The sequence below is a fragment of the Mus caroli genome, unplaced genomic scaffold (assembly GCF_978045245.1).
Source record: "Mus caroli unplaced genomic scaffold, Mus_caroli_1 scaffold_15, whole genome shotgun sequence".
Classification (NCBI taxonomy): domain Eukaryota; kingdom Metazoa; phylum Chordata; class Mammalia; order Rodentia; family Muridae; genus Mus; species Mus caroli.
The window spans coordinates 105,260,409-105,285,728 of NW_028227270.1; the positions used below are offsets into that span (position 1 = coordinate 105,260,409).

General features: G+C 38.3%; 1 pseudogene across 1 annotated transcript in view; it reads left to right on the forward strand.

Annotated features, from left to right (window-relative positions):
- LOC115029097 (U1 small nuclear ribonucleoprotein C pseudogene) overlaps positions 1-25,320 on the forward strand; it is a 205,529-nt pseudogene that overhangs the window by 106,699 nt on the left and 73,510 nt on the right. The window contains exons 2-3 of the transcript XR_003834674.2: positions 1,138-1,235; positions 1,950-2,020. The product of XR_003834674.2 is annotated as a U1 small nuclear ribonucleoprotein C pseudogene (transcript). The remainder of the gene's footprint in view (positions 1-1,137; positions 1,236-1,949; positions 2,021-25,320) is intronic.

A 25,320-nucleotide genomic window follows, 5' to 3' on the forward strand; every position in this document is an offset into this window, starting at 1 on the left:
TATCTCACACATGGTACTTGGGTCCCAGTAGCAAGGGAAAGAAGAAAAAACATACACAGGGAATTATGTTCAATGAGGCTGGGATCATGTGAGTTTCTCTTACTGCTTTAACTGAGACCTCAGCATGCTTACTATGTATAGCATAAGGGAAGCAGTTGGCTACTCTCTTTAGGGTATCTCTATAGGAGCAGTCTTAGTCCATAACTATGTGAGGAGGAAGCCACAGTTGCTAGTGTTCACATACTCTGGGCCTTTTGTTTCTGCAGTCCTAGACAGACTTTGTTCATGGTAAAAACCATTTACTTAGGACTGCCCCTTCTTTGGGTTCCTACACTCAGTACAAATATAATCTTTGTGTATTAATTATGACAAATCATGTTACTTCTCAAGTCTTGTGGGTAGAATTTCTTCATTCTCTTTCATAGACATGTCAGTTCTCAAGATTCTTAATACAAAAAAGCTAAATTCCATCTTTCTGTTCTTGTGAGAAAAGGGAACACACAGAAATCTGCCTTCCCTTGACCTGGTTCGCCTCCATTTGTCCTAAGCCTCAGGGCCTCTCTGCCCCTTCTATCCTAGCATGGGCTGGCCATGTGATTAGCTTCGCCTCTTTCCTGTCCTGGTGAAACTCCTCTTTTGTACATAATAAGGGTTTAAGGTAGGATGTGTTATATTCCATTGTTCAATGTATAGATGTGCCTTTGCAGTCTGCCAGGCAGATACTTTGTCATTCATCCTCTGAGATCCTGGATGTGTTCATATCTTCATGGTGTTTAAAATACACTTGAGGTTACCTACTTGGTCATATTTCCAGTTTCATAAATTGTTTGGGTTGAGCACAAACAAGTATATCTCAACTAGTAAAAATCCTACCCTTTTTAGAAGTGCAAGCATCAGCAATTTGTATCCAAGTACAATGTAGTTTCCTAATGTCTTCATTAATGAATATGTATAAATACAATGGTCAAGAACAGAGTAGAAAAGAATGTTAATTATGTCATATATGATTATATATGCATAATCACGTTAACATCCATATTTATAGAACTACCTACATAGCATTTAAAGCTCAATATTTGAACTCAGCATTTGAAAACACAAAATACATCCTCCCTGTGCTCTCATGGCTATTTACAGATGTGCTGACTGATGGAGATATGAGTGGCTTGACAACCAGGATTCCAGCAGAGACTAAACACAGCTATGCTCTGCTCTCCTGCTTCAGTTCTGATGTTGTAAGCAAGTCTCTCATCACTATGAATCTAATTCTACGCATGTTGTGTGTTTATACACTTTGTAGTGATTTTAGTGATTTTTATGTTCTCTGTGCATACTGGCTAAAAGGCTGTCTGGTGTCCCTAAACCTAAGAAGGCTGTGGGATCTGTCTCCTGAAAAGTGTGTGTGTATGTGTGTGCTATTTACTGTGCACTAATGATATAGAGAGATGATAGATAGATAGATAGATAGATAGATAGATAGATAGATAGATATGTCATTATATATGTGTGTGTGGGTATAGTGTATATATGTATATATATACACATACTTAGAGAGAGTATGTAGTTTTTAAACAGAAATACTTAAAATATAATTCTGTGTTATATATTAATGTGTTGTTAAAATGTTATGACCAGAAGCTCAAAAGCCCTAATTCTGTTTTTCTCCTTAGAATGTTAGCTTAATGTTTACAATTTTATACAACATTACTAGAGCAGATAATGAGATCAGGCTTATATTCATATAAAGTAAGAGAAGGAGTTAGAGAGAGAATGAGACACACTCACACACATGACTGGGAAAAAATAAATGATAGATAAAAAGAGGGGAAGAAGGAGAAAAATCACCAGGGAATAGATGTTGGTGATTTCTTTGAGGGGTAAACTCCAGGCCTCACAGCTGTTAGACTGGTTTACTTTGCACCAACCTCAGTTCCTTTCTATTGATCTAGGTCTCCCTTAGGGGACATGCCGAACAAAATCTTCCAACCTAGCATGAGAACTCCCATGATTCATCTCCTCGGTAAGCCACATCTAGATGGTTTGATGACTGTGGTATTCCTTTGATTTTTCAAACTTCTAAAACTTTTCTGAAAGATGCATTTGTGTTCTCTCAGCTTATAAAGCATCCGCTCCATTTCAGCTATCACAGAGGAAAAATTTATTAACATCAGTTAACATTTTTTAAATTAAGTAATAGCTTGTACTTGAATAACAATTAATATTGGGGGAAAGTAATTGTTTTTTGGTTAGGCTTTCAGAGTTCGGGAACAAACTTTAGGGGGAGGCAAGATACCACACCCAGAGCTCACATATAGCAAGACCATAGGACTCACAGGGTTATGAACAGTGCTCTATATTTGGCTTAACAGATACTTGGAGTAGTTGTGAAATTAGAAAGCAATGTCTTCCCTTTCAATCTCTATAATACTTTTCTGTATGTCAATTATAAACATAACACTCTCTTTTCATTCCAAGGCTATAAAAGGCCATGAACATCCTTGCTTAGAAAGGTGAAGAAATTTACCAAGCATGGGAACCCTAGTTTAGTCAACCTCAAATTTTCCTAACCTAAATTCATGGTGTATCCATGGCACTATGGACAGAGATCCTGTGCAAAAAGAGAAAGTAAAGTTCAAGTCCAAAACAGCACTACTCGTGGGTTTGCATTTGGGATGACATCTTCCCAGAAGAAAAAACATTACACCATTACCTCTGAACATACCTAGTGGTATGGTTGATCAATATACTCCAGTGTCATAATCAAACAAACTACTTCTCAGATAGTTTATGATTTCAGAAATCTGTCTCCTCAATAGCAATCTTAGAATCCAGAGAATATTACTAAAGTTGCTTCAACCCTTGGTGGCTTCGACTCAGTCATGTTTTCCCACCCAAGGCTGGTTTCTAGGCCAACCAGTCTTTCCTCTCTGTTATATACAAGAGGAAGGAGTCTGTGTTGTTCTTCATTCTCACTTACAGAAACCAATGGCATGTTTCTAAGGCCAATTGCAGAGGTGATGTCAGAAAATGATAGGGTTACCAGGAAGCAAATTTCCAATCCAATGACAAAATTATCTTGATCCAAAAGTAATGAAGTTACACACTTATGGGTGTTTCTGTGAGTGTTGAGAACAGCCTAAAGGAGAGAAAATTCATGAATTAAGAGCTGAAGGTCATATATAAGGAAGCTGCAGTGTTTTGAATAAAAACGGCTCCTATAGGCTCATACAGATTGGCAGTATTGGGAAATGTGGCCTTGTTGAAGTAGGTGTGTCATTGTTGGAGGAAGTGTGTCACTGGGGAGTGGGCTTTGAGATTTCAAAAGCCCAAGCACAGCCTAGAGGCATTATCTCTTCCTGCTGCCTGCTGATGCGATGTAGAACTCTCAGCAGTCTCTCCAGCACCATGTCTGCCTGGATTCTGCCATGCTTCCTGACATGATATTGGACTAAACTTCTGAAACAGTAAGCAAGTCCCATTTAAAATTTTCCTTTATAAAAATTGCCATGGCTGTGGTGTCTCTTCACAGCAAAGAAATGTTAAATAAGACAGAAGGTGGTACCAAGGACTTAGGGATGACTGTGACAGGACTGACCATTTTTTTTTTTGGTAGAATGTGGACTTTTTGATTTTGGATTAGGAAAGCAATTGAACATTTTAAGTGGAGCGTAATTGCCCATCCTAGTTGCATCAGGGAAGAGAGTATGGCTAACAACAATGTAGATTATGAGAGCCTAGCTCAAGAGGTTTCAAAGGAGAAGAGAATTAGTCAGTGACCTAGAGATTACTCTTGTGATGTTTGGATGAATAATGTGGCTGCTTCCTGCCCTTGTCCAAAAATGTCTGCTTTATAACAGGCACTTCACACACACACACACACACACACACACACACACACACACACATACTCTCTCTCTCTCTCTCTCTCTCTCACACACACACACACACACACACTCACACACAAATACCAACATTATTTTGGTTTTATTTGTTTTGTTCTTTAGCATGATGATTACTTTACTCCATGATAAAAATATTTTAAAAATTAATAATGACAAAGTCTTTGAATGCATAAATGATGGATAGTGAACTAAAACAATAGACTAATTTATAATACTATAATGCTACAGTTTTGAAAAAGCAGGCAGGAATGAGCTGGACTTCTAAAATTACACTAAAGATTCTGAGGTATTAATTGAGCATCAAATGTTTTGGAATGCTTAAGAAGAGGTACTTGCTGAAATCCTAGAACTCAATGGCTAACCCATGCTACTCAGGGTCCTTTCTAGAGCCATTCTTCTCTGCCATAATAGGAATATATGTGTGTGTGTGTGTGTGTGTGTGTGTGTGTGTGTGTATTAATCTTTACCTATCCTAAATCAGATAGGGGAATAATTTCCAATGTATATAAAGAACTCAAGAAGGTGGACTCCAGAAAATCAAATAACCCCATTAAGAAATGGGGTGCAGAGCTAAACAAAGGATTCTCACCTGAGGAATACCAAATGGCTGAGAAGCACCTGAAAAAATGTTCAACATCCTTAACCATCAGGGAAATGCAAATCAAAACAACCCTGAGATTCCACCTCACACCAGTCAGAATGGCCAAGATCAAAAATTCAGGTGACAGCAGATGCTGGCGAGGATGTGGAGAAAGAGGAACACTCCTCCATTTTTGGTGGGATTGCAAGCTTGTACAACCACTCTGGAAATCAGTCTGGTGGTTCCTCAGAAAATTGGACATAGTACTACCGGAGGATCCTGCAATACCTCTCCTGGGCATATATCCAGAAGATATTCCAACCGGTAAGAAGGAAACATGCTCCACTATGTTCATAGCAGCCTTATTTATAAATAGCCAGAAGCTGGAAAGAACCCAGATGCCCCTCAACAGAGGAATGGATACAGAAAATGTATCCATTTACTCAATGGAGTACTACTCAACTATTAAAAAGAATGAATTTATGAACCTGGACTAGCATTTTTCCTGCCTGAATGTATTTTCGTATGAGATCAGAGATTGGCTTGGCAGGTAAAAAGGAAAGTGTTCTAGTTTCATGTTTGTTGTTGTCATAAAATATCCTGATCAAAAGGAAGAAAAGGTTTAAAGACCTTTAAAGGAAGCCAGACTTCCTTCGTTTACAATTCTAGGTTTCAGCCATCACTGAGAGTAAATCAAGGCAAGAACTGAGGGTAAGCAGCTAGACACAGCATGTTTCCTCAGGAGCAGAGAAAACTGAATGTACCCATGCTGCCTCTTCACATCTTCTATACAGCATTGCCTGTAACGCATAAACTCAGCTCAAGTCAAAGAAATGCAGCAAGAGCCATGGAAGGTGCTGTTGGCTGGCAGGTGAGCAGGGTGATGCTCAGCTAGCTTTTCTATACCATTGAGGATCACCTGCCTAGGCAATGGTACCGCAAGTAGTAGGCTAGACCAATCAAAACAATTCTCTACAAAAATACATCGGGATAATATGAAATAAAAATTGTCCCATTGATACTATCTTTCCAGATTATTCTACATTGTGCCATGTTTACAGTTCAAGTTAGCCAGGGTAGGAGATGGGCAGATACTAATGAAAAAGAATGTAATATTTTAAGAGTAATCGAGTACATTGCCTTTAAGAGAAGGTTTGGACTTTTGTAAGGAGAAGTAACCATTTCTGTAGTGTCAAAGAACTCTAGGGAAATTGCTTAGAAGTTATGATGCAACAGCATGGATATTCTGTTGACACATTAGGGATCTCAGTACTTCTCAGTCAGGGCCCAGCTGTAAGCTTAACTGCCTTCCCAAGGTTAATAGCCTTCCATGGAATTTGACTACCCCTAAAAAAAAAAAAAAAAATCCTGGGGCTGGCCCTAGACTGTTTTGCCTTCCATATGCAGGAGCTGGGAGCCTTTCATAAGCTGGCAGAGAGGTCCCTCTGGCTTTCGCATTTCACTTCAGATTAGTGACTAGCCACTATCAGCTTTCCCTGTTTTCCTAAAGTAACAGTAGTTAGATTCATAGTCCTGATACTGCTTTTCTTAAGCCTCTGAGCTCCCTCTCCTGCATTCCTGGGTGACCTATGGTGCTCCATCCACCCCCTAATGAAGGGTATTTAATGTTTGGAGGATAGTAGTTGGTTCTGTTTTCAAAGTCCATTTTAATATATATTCCCAAGGCCCCTATCATCAGCTACAATAACTATTTTCCAGGATAATGAGTTGAATGATAACCTCATAAAAATATATCTATCTTCTCACAACTTGTAAATGTGATTTAATTTTGAAAAAGGACCTTGAGGATAAAGTAAGGTTTAAAGTCATGAAATGAGATCATTCTAAATAACCATATGGGCCTTAAATCCAATTACAGTTGTTCTTTTCATAAACACACAGAACAGAAATAGGAATAATGACAGCGGCAGACATGACAGTGATGTGGCTACAAGCCAAGGACAGATAACAATCACTGGCAAACAGCAGGAGCTAGAAGAGAGAATGGTAAATTTTTCAAACTACAGAATGCAATGAAGTTGGATTTGTAATGAAAATATCGTACGATACACAAAGGAAACCTGCATGAACTTTGCACGTAAGTAATGGATGAAACTAGAAAATATACTGAGTGAGGTGACTCAGTTTCAGAAAAATAAGTACCATATGTTCTCTCTTTTGTGATTCCTATTTCCAATCTTCAGATATGAGTATAACCTGAAGCAACAACAGGAACCAGAGAATCAACAAAGAAGTTAATGGTGAACTACAAATAATATGGAGGGAAAATAAGGAAATGGGAAATGTCAAAAGTGGAGGGAGGGGAATAGTAGGGAGGAAAACAGGATGCAGGGATCAGAAAAGCACTAAAGATTCTTTAAAAAGCCATAGCGAGTTACATTATTTTATGTTTACCTAAAATTATATATAATATATGCAAATATATTTAAATGAAGTTATACCACTTGGGGTGATAATATTCCAAAGGCAGGGACCAGGCATGAAAAAAAATCTTCTTTGGAGATGTTGGTCAAGAGAATCCAAGAGACTCCAAAACAATATATGCCATTGTCTTTGGTTGCTTTCCAGAATTTAAAGAAACCATGACTCAGGACACAGGACTTAAATGAATTGATCTGTATCAGTGATCTGGAAACCTACTCTGAGAATTTGTTTCATAGCATTTGTAGTTATATGTAAACTACCAAGGCTGAGTGAAATAATTATGAGTGTTGCCCACCTGTGAAGCCTGCAATTCACAATAAATGACCATCATGTACACCCAAAGATGCAATAATGGCACTCATGCATGTGTGGTAACCAACAGCTGTGTAATTGGATGCAAGGCAGGTTCAGCAGGAGAAAATTCAGGCCTGTACCATAAATGATGCTGATAAGGATATGCAACCTATAAGAACCTACTGCTGCCACTTTCCCAAATACTCAAATAAGTGTAGCTCTCACTTCATCAAGTAGACAGAGATGATGATAGAAATCCACAGTTGGTCAATATTCAGAGAACAACTGACTACAGGATGCCCAGCCTCAAATAATACATCTATAATACAACCCCTATACCAATGGCTCAAGAAATACCCTAAAAGAGGAAGCAAAAAAGACTGTGTGATCCAAAGAAGTCAGAAGTCTTTGAATGAATCAACTAGATATGACAAGAAAGCTATCCCCATAAAATCTTAACAAACCTGGAGGATGGCAACACAGTTTTACAAGACAAAACTGTGGAAAACAGAATTCATCAGACTCTACACCTATAGAACTACAAGCAACTAATGACTGAAGCTGAGAATCCATCTTCTCCAGGTAATTGGCTGTACAATATGAAGTGATCAACCTAAAACATGTATACATATACATGTATATATACATATACGTGTGTGTGTGTGTGTGTGTGTGTGTGTGTGTGTGTGTGTGTGTGTAATCCAGGATTTAGGGAGTGGCAGGAGGAACATTAAGAGGTTGGGAGAATAGAAAGAAGGGGAAATTATGAGACTACAGTATGATTTTTAAATTATTTTTAATGAAAATGAGTTAGAGAAATGGCTCAATAGTTAAGAATTCATACTTCTCTTGCATAGGACCCCAGTTTGAATCCCAGAACCCATGTCAGAGGGCTCACCACTCTCTACAACTTCAGTTCCAGAAGTCCTGATGTTTTGTTCTGTTTCCCTGGGCACTGGACTCATTTGTGTGCATCCACAGTGTGTACATATAATTTAAAAGGAATTTTAAGTATTCCATATTATATGATAAAACGCATGATAAGCCTAATTGCATTCCTTTTAGATTCAGTGTTATATTACCTACTAAAAACAAAGAAAACAAAGAAAATGTAAACGAAAATTTAAAAACCTACTGACTGGATTCTTGTTTGTCTTTGTTATGAATATTGTTCTGAGTAGACCTGGAGCTAGCTGATGTTAGAGGGTGAAATAACTGTCATTTTCTTAGTCACACAGTGAGCCAATGTGTCACACCAGAGGCCTTTTCCTTATTACCACAGGATGAAAGACAGGGCTGTCTGTTGTAATGAGGAAAATTCCCTAGTCTAAGGAAGCCACAGAAAGTCATAAGAACACTGAATGCCAGCATCATCATATGTTTATCTAAGAGACCTCGTGGCCAATTTGGTCATGCCGATCTTTCCCACTGCTCTTTTGCTGCTGGTTCATTCACAAAGACACTGAAAGGTCATATGTCTCATTGGAATTGGCAACTATGAGTTGAACACTGTCTTCTCATTATCTCCCAGCCTTCAGTCTGAGAGCTAAGAAAAAGTCAGATACACTCACTGGACCTAGAATTCCCACTGGCTTCTTTTCTTGCCTTTCTTTTCTTTTTGTCTTCCTTATTCTTGTGATTACAAATCATACATCTATATAGTAAACCAGATTTGAAATGTTTTTATGCAATAAGCAGCTCCTTAGCAACTTAACCATCTTATACCCAGCAAAGAACTATGAAAGCCTTATTTTCTATATTTGGCATGTTGCCTAAATGAAAAAAGGAGCAAACTTTCATTTTACCTTACCCTAACAAAGTTGATACATGAAAATACCAGTAGAATCAATGCAATGTGAACATCTAGATTTTATTTCTCATATAATCAACTGCGTGATCCTAGTAATTCAATAGAGTTAATGGTCAAATCACTGAGGAGAGGGTCTAATTCAACATAGCGGCAATCAATTTATTTGCTGTTAAAAAGATATAATTATTTATCTGCTTGTACTACATTAATAGTTACTCATAAGATATAGTCAAACACACAGGGGAACTGAGGGCTTTCCAAATCCCAGAATTTACAATGACAATCTCTACATACAAGGCATTTTAAAAAGAGGTTTTTGGGTTTTACCATTGAGTCCATATTTAGTGGTTCTGGTATAAAACAGACAATAAATATTATTTTTGAATCCAAAAATCCTGATCTTGGCTCAGCCTTGGTCCATCTGTGATTTTCCTCTTAAGTGGTGAATTCAGCCAGACATATGTCTGAATGTATCATAATTCAAAAGGATCACTGATTAAATCTTAAATAATTCATATCTAAGAACAAGCAAATGATTCAATAGTGCTTCAAGAATAAGCATCTCCAATAAAGAGAATAGGTGTATCACAATAAGCCTTAATATCACAGAACTGTGTGTTTCTATGTGACACACTGTACTCTAATCTCTATCATCTTGGCATGACAAATGCAACTAATCATTGCCACTAAAATAAAAAATCACCAATATGGATCGTGAATGTTTGAATTTTTTTATTTTTTGCAATCAAATCATGAAAAGATGAGAGATGAGACTATTTTATGGTATCTTAGTGACATTTATAAAGAAGCAAGAAACCATCAACACACGTACACACCCCAGAGTATCACTCCAACAGGCTTGGAGTCAAACAGTATCTTAGAGCATAAGAAAAGATTAAAAATGAGTTTCCAACCGGATTTATAAACTCTTCAAATTGTATCTTTCTTATTGATAGAGCTTGAGTATTTCAGGACGAATGAGCCAAAATACAAGTTTCCAAAATTGATGTGTAACCTCTAATAATATTTTACATCTTTCTAAGTGTTTAATCATATGAATAGAATGAGCTGAGAATCAACTTATCAGAGCACAGTGTGGCTGACATGCTCTAATGAGCATACTGAGCTCCCTCCAAAGTAAGGAAGGCTTTGAGAAACTCTGAAGAGAAAAATGTGGGGATATAAAGCTCTAGATTAATTTTTTTCCTTGCTTCTGATTTTCTATCTGTTACGGGATATTACATTGGGGAAAAAAAACCAAATAGCAAAGCAATCCTGAGCAAAGAAAAGAAGTACTGAAAGGATTTGCATTCCAGACTACAAGATACATTATGGAGCTATAAAGAGTGCTGGCACAAAAGCAAACATGTAGATCAATGGAACAAAATAGAGGGAACTTGTATATACATCCATCTGATATTTGACAAAGTGGCAAAAGATACTCTGAAGAAAAGGCAGCATCTTCAAAAATTGGTGCTGGGAAAACTGATGTCCACGTGCAGAAGAGTGCAATTAGACCTATGTCTATTACCCTATACAAAAACTAGATCCATGAGGATCGAAGACATCAATTTCAAACATGAAACTCTAAAACTATTAGCTGACAACATAGGCAGTACCATACAAGATACAGGTGCAGGAAAAGACATTCTGACTTCATTTGCCAAAGATTTAAGTGCAACAACTGGCAACAGGGCCCTTGTAAAATGAAAAGGCTTCCTTCTGCACAGGTAGGGAAATGAGACAATGAAGGAAAACCCCACAAGATGAGAAAGAAGCCATGTCAGTTATACATCATTATATATATATATGTGTGTGTGTGTGTGTGTGTGTGTGTGTGTGTGTGTGTGTGTGTGTGTAGGAAATTAAATAACTTGGGAGGGGACTCTAATTGAATAACTTGGAGGGAGAGAGGTCAATACAGGAGTAGGTAAGACAATGGACAAATGGACAAATAACACCAAGACTATTTGATAAAGCCTCATGAAATCCATATATATATATATATATATGAAGAGAGAGAGAGAGGACTAATATGCAAAATATGCAAAACTCAGAAAGCAGAGTCAAGAAAACTTATTACGCAGTTATCAAATGGGATAGGGATCTAAATGGTGAGTTATCAATAGAAGAAATAAAAGTAGCAAAGAAATACCTAAGAACATGTTCATTATGTTTAGCAGTTAAATTAATACAAATAATAACATTTCAATTTCATCTCACCCTGGCCAGAATGGCTAAGATCAACAGAACAAATGCCAAGTGCTTGTGAGGTTGTAGAGAAAGAGAACCCTTCAGTCACTTCTGGTAGAAATTCGAATTGGTACAATCACTTTGAAAATCAGTATACAAAGTCCTCAAAAAATTAAAAATATGTCTATCATAAAACCCGGATATATCACTTCTTGGTATATACCCACAGGACGTCTTCAGCTGTATTCACTGCCACCATATTCACAAGAGCAAGGAAAAAGCAACATCCTAAATGCCTTTTGGCAGATGAGCTGGTGGTGAAAATATGCATATACCAATGGAATACTAATTGAGCTGTAAACAAAACTGAAATTATGAAATTTTCAAGCAAATAAATGGACCTAAAAAGGATTATATTAAGTGATATAAGTCAGTCTCCGAAAGCCAAAAGCTCAGTGTTCTCTCTCATATGTGGTTTCTAGCTCCAAGTCTTCAGATGTGAGAATACAACATGGAATAACCACAAAACCCAAAAAGTATAAAGTGATGATAGGTCAGAGAGTCTTGAGTGGAGAATTGCAAGATAAAAATAATATAAAGTAGGAGATTGAATAACTTGGGAGAGGATTCTAACTGGAGGGAGGGAGGTCAATACAGGAGTAGATGAGACAATGGACAAATAACACCAAGACTATTTGATAAAGTCTCATGGAATCCAATTATTTCATATTTATGTAAAATTTATATAAATAAAAGTGAAGCCTCTTGGACTGATAATGCCCCACTATAGGGGAAAATAAACTAATGAAATAAACCAGTACTGGGCATGAGAAACTTCCTTTCAAAATGATTGGCTCCCAAACAATATAGATTATTAATGTAGACTTTGGTTGTCTCTCAGGGGATGGGAGTGGGACATTAGTGCTGAAGACTCCTCACGCTTCGGATGTAGACTGAATCGCCCCTGAAAGCTTCATTCTTCCATGGTTTCAGATCATACTATGAAGCTGACAATGATGGGAAGCCACAAATTGATCCTGCCCATACAACACTGATGGCAATTACAAGCAGGGCACGATATGCATAATGTGCAAAAAGTCGTACTCGCTTGTTGGCACAATTGGACTTAAGGTCCTCTCTCAGGAGGGAAGTCATATCTGGTACAGGACACCATTCCTGGATCTAGTGAGGTCACGGATCTTAGAAAAGAATCTACTATACTACAGTCATATTGTTAGGCCAGCATAATCTTACTACATTCTGAAACGCATATTTATGTCCACACATAAGCATAACTAACATAATACCAATAATTACCTCATCAAAGAAACATCTCCACAGCACATGGAGACCATCACAGAAAACCACAACTAGACATGATACATAGATCAACAGATCATGGAGAGGCTATGCTCAAGGTATGTACCTGCATCACAGCTACTACAACTATGGCTCAGAGAAGAGGTGGTAGAAAGAATGTAAGAGCCAAAATACCAGGAACTCTACTGTGAAATAGTCCCTCCTCAAAATAGCTGCATAAACCAGACCATGACAATGACAATATCAATGGACATTTAGACCTGAAAAGGAGAGAATTTTGCCAGGTAGACACACATAGACACAGAACTATAGACAACTGATTGCTGGAAAAAGAAATAGCCTCTCCCAGGGGAAAGGCCCTATTATTGGTTATCCAGTTAATCAGCCATGAAACCTTGTATACACAAACAACAAAACCAGACTCAGCAAGTAGGTTTCATAAATACAATATATATGCACATAACTACTTGTACATTTGTGCATATACATACATATGTATGAGAGTAACAATAACAAAGAAAAAAAGCTATCAATTTTGAAGAGGAAGGACAGGGCATAGTTTGAAAGAGGATATCTGGGACAGGCTAGAGGGCAGATGGAAAGTGTTACGATTCTATTGCAAAGAAGTTGAAAAGCAGCAGCAGAACTGCTTTGCATGGGTCTATGGTGCAATTTGACAATGTGACAGATACAAATGTGTCAAGATCCCAGGTGGTGCTCTAGCTGAGGACACACGGGTCCTCTCTTCCTCCTCCTCCTCCTCCACAACTGTAGATAGGCTATTGTCCTCTGCCCTAACTTTTTTTTTTGTTACATATTTTCCTCAATTACATTTCCAATGCTGTCCCAAAAGTCCCCCATACCCTCCCCTCCACTTCCCTACCCACCCATTCCCATTTTTTTGGCCCTGGTGTTCTCCTGTACTGGGGCATATAAAGTTTGCATGTCCAATGCTGCCCTAACTTTTATGTCAATGCAATTGAAGTTGGGAGCTGTGGATGAGCCTGCCATCTCTGCAGGTACCTCCCCTGGCCACTCTCACTCACAGAACTCACTCAAACTCCCAGACTTGCATTTTTAGTCTTTCTTTTTCTTTCTTTCTTCCTTTCTTTCTTCCTTCCTTTCTTCCTTCCTTCCTTCCTTTCTTTCTTTCTTTCTTTCTTTCTTTCTTTCTTTCTTTCTTTCTTTCTTTCTTTCCTGTCAAAGCTATTCTTCCATGTTCCACCCACAATAAATGCAAAATGAAGCATGAAAAATGAACTGCAAGAAGAAAGGAAGAGGAAGGGGGAGGAGGAGGAGGAGGAGGAGGAGGAGGAGGAGGAGGAGGAGAAGGAGAAGGAGAAGGAGAAGGAGAAGGAGAAGGAGAAGGAGAAGGAGAAGGAGAAGGAGAAGGAGAAGGAGAAGGAGAAGGAGAAGGAGAAGGAGAAGGAGAAGGAGAAGGAGAAGGAGAAGAAGCTTTTACTTTTTTTTTCTTTCTTTTGTCGTCATAGAACTTGTACTGAACAGACCTGGCAAAATGTATCTGGCTGTGTCAGCATTTTTTTGTCACCAGGAATGTTAGAGGTTTGCTTCCTCTACACAATGTTTGCATCTTGAAGGCACACTGAAGACAAGCTCTTGGCACACATGCAAAGCAGTCTGTGCTTTGTGGAAGATATGGTCTTTAACCTCAGGTTGAACTAAAAAGCACTGGACATTTTAAGAGTGGGCTGTGACCTCTTGGGGTCACTTGGGATGGGGATCTGCCTGGCAGTTGCTGGCTGTTTGATTGAGCTCCAGTGCTGATTTTCAAAATCTGCTTACAGTGGGGCCAAGTTAAACACACTGTCTTTTCATCTCTCCTCTCCAGCCAGCCTCCATCTTCAGGTCTTCAGTCATCCCTTGGTCCTCTGGATACTCTCCAACTTGTCGACAAATCCTCCAATCTTCATTTAAAACGGATTCTTAATTTCTTCCCGATGGTATCACATACAGTTTCCTCAACATCAGCATTTTATTCTCATTCTGCCCACACAGTAAGATGACTGCAAGAGCAGAGGGACAAAGGAAAGGCTGCAGCAGCACTGCTGGGGGTGGGAGGGAAGAGCAGGGCAGGACAGGACAGGCTGCTTGGAAGAGCAAATCAGCCTCACAGTGCAGTCTTCTGTTCTGCTCCTCTGTATTGAATATTCTTTCTTGACAGGGAAAACCATATTGATCATCTCTAAAAACATGCAAATCACAGACATGTAAGCAGGAAAATAAAACCCATGGGCAGTCCACAACCTGCATTCATCACAGTTCATGTATTTGTTTTCTCCCATTTCTTTATGCATAAGCATTTTAACCAAATTTAATTTTGTGTCAAGTTTATTTTCTCATGTTGCAGTTTCCCACAACATTCTTCCAACAAATATTTACCCGTGAGAACGATACTGCCTTCATTATACTGAAATATATACAATAAAAACACAGTATAATATTTATCTGTGCTTATGTCTTTTTACATTTTCACTATTGTTAATTAATTAATTAATTAATTATGTTATGTTATTTTTCTTTCCATACAGATGCTTAGTTGACTCTGCTATCCTTTTAAATAGAACTCTTTTAAACACAAAGGCTAACATTTGAAAAGAAGAAGAAGGCTAGCAAGATGACTCAGTGGGTAAAGGCACCTCCCATCAAGCATTTGACATCCTAAGTTTGAGCATTAGAATCCACAGAGTAAACAAAGAAAACCGACTTCTGAAAGTCATCCTCTGACTTCTGGCTCTACATAAATGCACATGCATGAGTGTGCACATACACAAATAAATAATAAATGTAAAAATGAAAGAGAGCAAAGAGTGCAGCACGGCTTCTAACAGTTGATAGTTCCACAGTGCTTGTTCTTCACGAGGCTTAGAGTTGAAAAAGTTTTATCCTGCCATCACTGAGCTCTTCTGATCAACTCTCTTAGCTTTAAAGCCATCACCTCATACATGATCTGGCTGTGTGCATTTGTGTGTCTGCTTTGCATTTTCCTGTTCTTCCCTCCTTAGCCGAGATGAAAGGCTTTTTAATTATGATAAACTATACAATCCAAATTTTTCTATTTTTAACCAGCTTAATGTGTATGATTTCAAAACTTTAAGCACATTCCCTTATATGGCTATACTTGTATTTTACTAAATTCATAGATCAAGTAACAAAGAAATGCTGTCAGCAAGTGTTGAGTATACTGAGTCTCCTTGCCCCTAAATATGATAGCTCACATTCTACTGACTTCTCTGATTTCATTCATCAATATTATTTTTCCTTTTTTATTGAGAATTCTGTATATGCATATAATGTATTTTGATTAAATCTACCCTTTCCTTCCCTTTGATTCCTCTACTAGCCTTCAGCTACTAGAATTTTTCTCTCAAATGTATGTGCTCGCTCTCACAATGTCTCTCTCTCACAGCCTCCCTCTTGCTCCCTGTCTTAGTCAGGGTTTCTATTCCTGCCCAAATATCATGACCAAGAAGCAAGTTGGGGAGGAAAGGGTTTATTCAGCTTACACTTCCATATTGCTGTTCATCACTGAAGGAAGTCAGGACTGGAACTCAAGCAGGTCACAAAGCAGGAGCTGATGCAGAAGCCATGGAGGGATGTTCTTTACTGTCTTGCTCAGCCTGCTCTCTTATAGAACCAAGACTACCAGTCCATAGATGGTCCCACCCACAAGGGGCCTTTCCCCCTTGATCACTAATTGAGAAAATGCCTTACAGCTGGATCTCATGGAGGCATTTCCTCAACTGAAGCTCCTTTCTCTGTGATGACTCCAGCTGTGTCAAGTTGATACAAAACTAGCCAGTACACTCCCCCTACCCCTCCCATCACTGTACACACTTATTGCTGTCTGTGCAAAGGTGTGAGATCATGTATTAAAACATGAGGAGCCATCCACAAACCATATCCATGAAGAAACCTTATTCTCCCTTCACCTCAGCCAGCAGTTGCCAATAGCTTCTCAGCTACGGGTGACATTTTATAATCACCCCACCCCCTTCCAGATGAGGAATTTGAATGACTTAACATTGTGCAGAGATATTGAGGATACACTCATAGCTGCTTTGAGCTCATTAGCACAATAGCGCTGGCATGTCCAGCAAATTGTTTGCTTGTTTGTTTGTATGCTTGTTTATTGCCATAGATATCCACTACCTCTGACTCTAATAATCTGGTGTTCTTTTCCACAATGATCCCTGAGCCTTGGGGCAAGGGAGTGTGATATAGATGTCTGATTCAGAGGTAATCAGTCAACTGTGTCTTATTCTCTGTTCATTGACCAGTTGTGAGTCTCTATTATTGTCATCTACTGCAAAAACATGCTTCTTTGATTAGCGTTGCTTTAATCTATGGCTATAAAGAAAATAATTTAGAGAGAAGTTTGACTCTAAGTTTACTTAGCAAAATAATAATTCTAGGTTTTCCCATAGGGCTGGTGACCTAGGTAGCAATGGGATTATTTTATCCAATTAACCATATCAAGTACGAGTTTGTTTTGGAGAATAGGCCTGAAATCCAGTCATAAAGTTATTGATTACTTCTATAATATTCATGCCTCTATTGCAGCTCCAAGGATACAAGGTTGATTATAGTTTCTCCTCATATAGTACATTGTATTTCTTCTGTCAAAATTGTATCTAAGTATGACATTAAGTATAAATAATGTTGCATTTTTACTTCATATTTAATTTGGGAAAATGTCTAGGATTATTTTTCTGATTTTTCATAGCTTTTAATATAAAGCCATATCATCTAGAAGTAAGCACAGTTTTATTTCTTCCTTTCCAAACTTGTTTTTTCTCCGTCTCATTAAATTAGATAAGACTGGCAATGATGTTAAAGGGTGATGGTATGGGAGTGCCTTGTTTTACTCATTTTACCCGTAAAGTTTCTCATTTACATCAGTGTACACTATGCTAGATAAAGTTTACACCACAAATGTATGCTGAGTTTCTTAAAGGATTTTCTACAGTTATTGATGTAATTGTGTGATATTACTTTTTCAGTGTACTAGTGTGATAGATCACACTAATTGATTTTCTTAATTTTGACCCAGCCTTCTCTGATCCCCCAGGATAAATCTTGCTATAGTACATAACTCGTTGTCTGAATTGTTAGTTTTGATTAAAAATATTTTTACTGCATCAATATTTCTGTTTTTTATGATGAGTACATTTAGTCACTAACAATAACATAATTTCATAAATTAAAGTTATTCTGTGTTTCCAGTCATTTGAGATTCCGGAACTATGGATTAATATTCCCAGGTATTTTTGGAAATATGATATTTTAAGCATACCCCTAACAGTCTTCACACTCATAACTTGAATCACTAACATTCTTGTTTTAATAATAAAATACACTAAGCTTGGCAGTATATATAAGTCTGGGAGGTTTAACAAGTGATTTAAAAACCCAGACTTTCCCCCTTTTTAATTCTAAATGATATTTCAATTTACTATCTACACAGGTTTATTCACTCATTCAGCATCAGACATTTAATTTGCTTCTGTGACTAAGACATAAATAATGCTTCAGTGAGCATGGGAGTGCAGACACCAACTAAGAGATGCTTATTCAAATTCCTCTGGCTTCTGAGCTATGACTAGAAAGTTGGATTTTTTCCTTATATGTACAATTAAAGGGATGGAATATGTATGCACGATCACAGAATTTTGTAAAGGGAAAGAGTTTAGAAAGCATTTAGCATATTTTATTTAATGAGAGAATGAGGTTCCAAAAGATTTAGGAATGTGTTTAAGGTCAGCCAAGTATTGGGGGGAAAACAGACTCAAGACTCAGAGTCAAACAGAAGTTGTGTTCCTGCACAAAATAAAATGTTTACAAAAGAAATGAAAAGAATAGTTCAACTATGATAGAGTTTGAAAGGATAAAATAATTTCAGATAGATTATTCTTAATAGTAAAATAGTAAGTAGTCTAAATATATATACAAAAAAAAAGTACAATTCTGATAGGGAAATAAAGACACAAATAAATAGATGGCATTCTGTATGCGTTCATTTGATAATTAAAATAGCCTATTAAGGGGATTATAGACACCCCAGGAAAAGTTTAGCTTTGGATCTGTAACATTTGATCTCCACAGTCAAAAATTCTATCCAGTCCTTCCTATGGTGCTTGTTAACATAGATGTAGCTGTTTTATAGGAACATAAGTTCACATCCTTAATAGTTGGCCATTAGCACAAACGTAGGTGTTTTTATTCCAGGTTTTGCTCTTATATTAACTCTTATATCCTGCATTACACCTCAGGAAATATGTATGTCTATGTATGTATGCATGCACTATGTATGTATGTATTATGTGTGTATTATGTATTATTATATCTATGTGTATGTAAATGTTTATATGTATATGTGTAGGTTAAAGATAGATTTTAAAAAACAGTTAAAAAGAACATAAAAGCAAACCATCTTAGTGGAGGCAGTGCAGAGAGCTACTAGAAGGACAGAGTCACTAAAAATGAATATATAGATGGTTAGACAAAATTTTTTATGGATATCAATATTTATATCCAAGGACATATTGATGAAATACAGACAATATAATGCTTGTATGTACTTTTTTCTTTTTTTAATTCATTATTTTATTTATTTACATTTCAAATGTTATCCCCCTTCCTAGTTTCCCCTCCACAAACACCCTATCCCCTTCGCCTCCCCCTGCTTCTATGAGGGAGCTCCCCACCCACTCACCCATTTCCACTTCGACAGCCAGACATGGCTCTATGCTAAGTCATCAGCATCCACAGGACCAAGGGGCTCCCCTCCCATTGGTACCAGATAAGGCAATCCTATGCTATATGCACAGCTGGAGCCATGGGTCCATGTGTACTCTTTGGTTGGTGGTTTAGTCCCTGGGAACTTTGAGGGATATGATTGGTTGATATTGTTTTCCTTTCTATTGGGTAGCAAACCCATCAGCCTCTTCAATCCTTCCCCAAACTCCTCCATTGGGATCCCCATGCTGAGACCAATAGTTGGCTGCTAGTGTCCCCATCTGTATTAGTCAGGCTCTAGCAGAGCCTCTCAGGGGACAGCTATGCTAAACTCCTATCAACAAGTGCTTCTTGGCATTAGCAATAGTGTCTGGGTTTGGTGTTTACAGATAAGATGGATCCCCAGGTGGCACCATCTCTCAATGGCCTTTCCTTCAGCCTCTGCTCCACTCTTTGTGCCTGCATTCCTTTTTGACAGGAGCAATTCTGAATTAATATTTTTGAGATGAATTGGTGGCCTCTTCCCTCAACCAGGGGCCGTGTCTATCCACTGGATATGGTATGTACAGGTTCTCTCTCCCCTTTGTTGAATATTTCAGCTAATGAAATCCCTGTTGAGTCCTGGAAACCTTTTGGGTCCCTGGCATCTGGAACTTTCTAGTGGCTACCCTCAGTTTTCCCTCCCCTACTGCTACATACCTCCTTTCAAATTGTGACCCTCTGTACTTTTCCATCTCCTCCAGCATCTGATCCTGCCCTTCTTTTTTCCTCCATCTCCTCTCTCCCTCTGTCCCAGATCCCTCCCTCCCTCTACCTCCTGAGATTACTTTCTTCCCCCTTCTAAGTAAAACTGAAGCACCCGCACTTTGGTCTTCCTTCTTCTTGGGTTTTATATGAGTCATGGGTATTCCAAGTTTTTGGCTAATATCCACTTATCAGTGAGTACATAGCATTGTGCTCTTTTGTGACTAGGTTACCACAGACAGGATGATATTTTCTAGGTCCCTGCATTTGCTTGCAAATCTCATGAAGTCATTTTTTTAAATAGCTGAGTAATACTCTATTTTCTAAATGTACCATATTTTCTGTATCCATTCCTCTGTTTAGGGATATTTGTGTTGTTTCCTGTTTCTGGCTATTATAAATAAGGCTGCTATGAACATAGTGGAGCATATGTCCTTGTTATATGTTGGAGCATCTTCTGGGTATATGCCCAGAAGTGGTATAGCTGAGTCCTCAGGTAGTACTATGTCCAATTATCTGAGGAACCACCATTCTGATTTCCAGAAGGATTGTAGCAGCTTGTAATCCCACCAACAATGGAGGAGTGTCCCTCCTCCACCACATCCTCACCAGCAACTGCTATCACCTGAGTTTTTGATCTTAGCCATTCTAACTGGTGTGGTTAGAATCTCAGGGTTACTTTGATTTGCATTTCTCTGATGCCTAAAGATATTGAACATTTCTTTCTATTATTGGATATTTTATTATTTATTTACATTTCAAATGTTATTGCCTTTCCAGTTTCCCCTCTGGAGAGCCCCTATCCCATCCCTCCTGCCCCTGGTTTTATGAGGGTGCTCCCCCACCCACCCACCCAGTCCTGCCTCCCTACTCTGGAATTTACCTATACTGGGGAATCAGTCCTTCACAGGACCAAGGACCTCTCCTCCCATTGATGTATGACAAGGCTATCCTCTGCTACATATGTGACTGGAGCCATGGGTTACTCCATGTATACTCTTTAGTTGGTGGTTTAATCCCTGGGAGCTCTGGGGGCTCTGGTTGGTTGATATGGTCGTTCTTCCTATGGGATTTCAAACCCCTTCAGCTCCTTCAGTCCTTTCTCTAACTCCTCCATTTGGGGACCCTGTGCTCAGTCTAATGGTTGGCTGCAAGCATCTGTATTTGTTGGGATCTGGCAAAGCCTCACAGGAGACAGCTAAATCAGGCTTCTGTCAGTTCTTCTTAGCCATTTAAGATTCCTCAGTTGAGAATTCTTTGCTTAGCTCTGTACCCCCACTTAATTGGGTTATTTGGTTTTCTGGAGTCTAACTTCTTAAGTTCTTTGTATATTTTTGATATTAGCCCTCAATTAGATGTATGGTTGGGAAAGATCTTTTCCCAACCTGTGAGTTTCAGTTTTGCTGTATTGACAGTGCCCTTTGCCTTACAGAAGCTTTTCATTTTTATGAGGTCCCAAATAGCAATTGTTGATCTTAGAGCATAAGCCATTGGTGTTCTAGTCAGAAAATTTTCCCCTGTGCCAATGTGTTCCAGGTTCTTTCCCACTTTCTATTCAATTAGATTCAGCATATATGGTTTTATGTGGAGGTCATTTATGCACTTGGAATTGAGCTTTGTACAAGGAGATAAGAATAGATCAATTTGCATTTTTCTACATGCTGACTGCCAGTTGGACCAACACCTTTTGTTGAAAATTCTGCCTTTTTCCCCCCACTTGATGGTTTTCGACTCTTTGTCAAAGATCAAGTGACCATAGGTGTGTAGGGTCATTTCTGGGTCTTCAATTCTATTCAACTGATTTATATGCCTGTTTCTGTACTGATACCCTTCCATTTTTATCACTATTGCTTTGTAGTACAGCATGAGATCAGGGATGGTGGTTTTCCCAAAAACTCTCATTGTTGAGAATGGTTTTCAATATCTTGCTTTTATTTTTGTTATTCCAAATGAATATGATAATTGCTCTTTCTATCTCTGTGAAGAATTGAGTTGGAAATTTGATGGAGATTGCATTAAATCTGTAAAGACTTCTTGTAGTTTAACAAAAATAAAGACACAATATAACCAAACTTAGGGGACACAGTGAAACAGTACTAAGAGGAAAACTCATAGATCTGAGTGCCTCCGTAAAGAAATTGGAGAAAGCATATACTAGCAGCTTAACAGCTCATCTCAAAGCTCTAGAACAAGAAGCAAATACACACAAGAGGAGTAGATGGCAGGAAATAATCAAACTCGGGGCTGAAATCAACCAAGCAGAAAGAAAGAGAACTATACAAAAATCAACCAAACCAGGAGCTGGTTCCTTGAGAAAATCAACAAGATAGATAAACACTTATCTAGACTAACCAGAGGGCACAGAGACAGTATCCTAATTAACAAAATCAGAAATGAAAAGGGAGACATAACAACAGAAACTGAAGAAACTAAAAAACTTACCAGATCCTACTATAAAAGCCTTTACTCAACAAAACTGGAAAATCTCAATGAAATGGATGATTTTCTGAACAGATACCAGATCCCAAAGTTAAATCAGGATCAAATAAGCCATCTAAAAAGTCTTATAACCCCTAAAGAAATAGAAGCAGTCATTAAAAGTCTCAGAACTAAAATAAAAAGCCCAGGACCAGATGAGTTTAGTGCAGAATTCTATCAGACCTTCAGAGAAGACCTAATACCAATACTTCTCAAATTAATCTGTAAAATAGAAAGACAAGGAACACTACCCAATTCATTCTATGAAACTACAATTACACTGATACCTAAACCACACAAAGATTCAGCAAAGAAATAGAACTTTAGACCAATTTCCCTCATGAATATTGATGCAAAAATACTCAATGAAATTATTGAAAACCAAATCCAAGAGCACATCAAAATGATCATTCATCATGATCAAAAGTAGGCTTCATCCTAGGGATGCAAGTTCTATTCAATATATGGAACTATATCAATGTAATCCACTACATAAACAAACTCAAAGGAAAAAAAAACACATGATCATCTCACTAGATGAAGAAAGGGGCCTTGACAAAATACAACACCCTTTCATGTTAGAAGTATTGGAGAGGTAAGGAATTTAAGGTCCACACCTAAACATAAAAGCCAGCATCAAACTAAATGGAGGGAAACTTGAAGAAATCTCACTAAAATCAGGGCCAAGACAAGCCTGCCCACTCTCTCCTTATATATTCAATATAGTACTTGAAGAACAATTAGGCAACAAAAGGAAATCAAAGGGATACAAATTGGAAAGTAGGAAGCCAATATATCACTATTTACGATATGATTTTATATATATAATATATAATATATTATAATATAATATATATAATATAATATATATATAATATATATATTATATATATATATATATATATATTACCCAAAAAATCCAATAGAGAACTCCCACAGCTGATAAACAACTTCAGCAAAGTGGCTGGATATAAAATTAACTCAAACAAAACAGTAGCCTTCCTATACTCAAAGGACAAACAGGCCGAGAAAGAAATTAGAGTAACAAGACCCTTCACAATAGTCAAAAACAATATGAAATATCTTGGTGTTATTTTAACCAAGCAAGTGAAAGATCTGTATGACAAGAACTTCAAGTCTCTGAAGAAAGAAATTGAAGAAGACCTCAGAAGATGGAAAGATCTCCCATGCTCATAGATGGGCAAGATTAACAAAGTAAAAATGGCCATCTTTACAAAATCGATCTAAACAAGAATTTTATTTCTTGTAATTTTGTAAGGAATCCTTGGAAGGACATTTTAATGTTCCCTTCCTTTTTATTAGTTCTTTGAGATTTTTATCCAAGGTTTCTTCATCATATTCACACCCAGCTCCTCCCATATCCACTCACCCAACTTTGCAAGCCCTCTGATTTTAAACTCATCAAGATCAATGTGAAATGCCCAAATGCACTTGGATGTGCAGCCCCCAGCAGAACTATGGTCCACCTATCAGGGGCCATACTTTCAACAAGACTGATTCTCCCTCTCTTATAGTCGTCAGTTTCCAATAGCTCCTCAGTTAGAGGTGGAACTGAATGCCTAGCTCCCCTTTCCATGCTAGGATTTTGCAAGCTTCTGTCACAAGCACTGGGGTACAATGTGTGCTTTGTTTTTCTTTTTAAAAATTGAATGTTTTATTTATTTACATTTCAAATGTTATCCCTTTCCTGGTTTCTACTCTGCAAATTCCCTATCCCATCCCCCCTTGACCTGCTTCCATAAGGATGCTCCCTGACCTACCTACCTACTCCTGCCTCACTGCACTAGCATTCCTTGACACTGGAGCATCAAGTTTTCATAGAACCAAGGGCTTCCCCTCCCACTGATGCCAGATAAGACCCCTTCAGCTTCTCTAGTTCTTCCCCTAACTTCTGCAATGGGGTCCTTGTGCTCAGTTGGATAGTTGGCTGAGAGCATGTATATTGGTCAGGATCTGGCAGAGTCTCTCAGAAGACAGCTATATAGGATCCTGTCAGCAAGTACTTCTTGGCATCCACAATAATGTCTGGGTTTGGTGTCTGCATGTGGGATGGATCCCAGGTGGAGCAGTCTCTGGATGGCCTTTCCTTCAGTTTCTGCTCCACTTGTCCCTGTATTTCATTTAGACAGGAGCAATTCTGGGTTACAATTTTGAGAAGAGTGGGTGGCCCCATCCCTCATCCAGGAGGTTATGCCTAATCTCTGAATATGGTCTCAACAGATTCTCCTTCCCCTTTGTGGGGTATTTAAGCTAATGTCATACCTGTGGGGTCCTGGGAGGCTCTTGATTTCCTGGCATCTGGGACTTTCTGGTTGCTACTCCCAGTTCCCAATCCCCCATTGTTACACACCCCTGTTCAATTTCCTCACCCTCTGTACATCTCTTCCATCTCCTCCCATACATGATTCTTCCTCTCTTTTTCCCCTCCCCCCTTCTCTTCCTCCGAAGTCCCTCCCACACTCTACTTCTCTTGATTATATTGTTCCCCCTTCTAAGTAGGACTGAAGCATCCACTCTTTGGTCTTCCTTCCTCTTGAGCTTCATGTGGTCTGTGAGTCTTATCATGGGTATTCTATACTTTTTGCCTAATATCCACATATCTTGGAAAACATACCAGTGTGGTCTTTTGTGACTGAGTTACCTCACTCAGGATGACATTTTCTAGATCCATCCATTTTCCTGTGAATTTCATGAAGTCATTGTTTTTAATAGCTAAGTAGTACTCCACTGTGTAAACGTACCACATTTTCTGTATCCATTCCTCTGTTGAGGGGATA